Here is a 227-nt window from a genome sequence, read left to right as displayed (position 1 = left end):
AAACATGGCGGACCTGATAACTTATGTACCCCGGTCTCTTGATAACTTGGTCGGCGAGGGTGGGGGTGGGGCAAGTCGCTGAAACATGCCATGGTCACTTCTGTGCAAATAACATGATAACTCAAACATGGCGGACCTGATAGCTTATGTACCCTGGTCCTGATAACTTGGTCGGCGAGGATGGGGTGGGGCAAGTCGCTGAAACATGCCACGGTAACTTCTGTGCA

The sequence above is a fragment of the Triticum dicoccoides genome, chromosome 3A (assembly GCF_002162155.2).
Source record: "Triticum dicoccoides isolate Atlit2015 ecotype Zavitan chromosome 3A, WEW_v2.0, whole genome shotgun sequence".
Lineage (NCBI taxonomy): Eukaryota > Viridiplantae > Streptophyta > Magnoliopsida > Poales > Poaceae > Triticum > Triticum dicoccoides.
The sequence above is the reverse complement of the archived record's forward strand: the minus strand, read 5'-3'. Positions refer to the sequence as shown.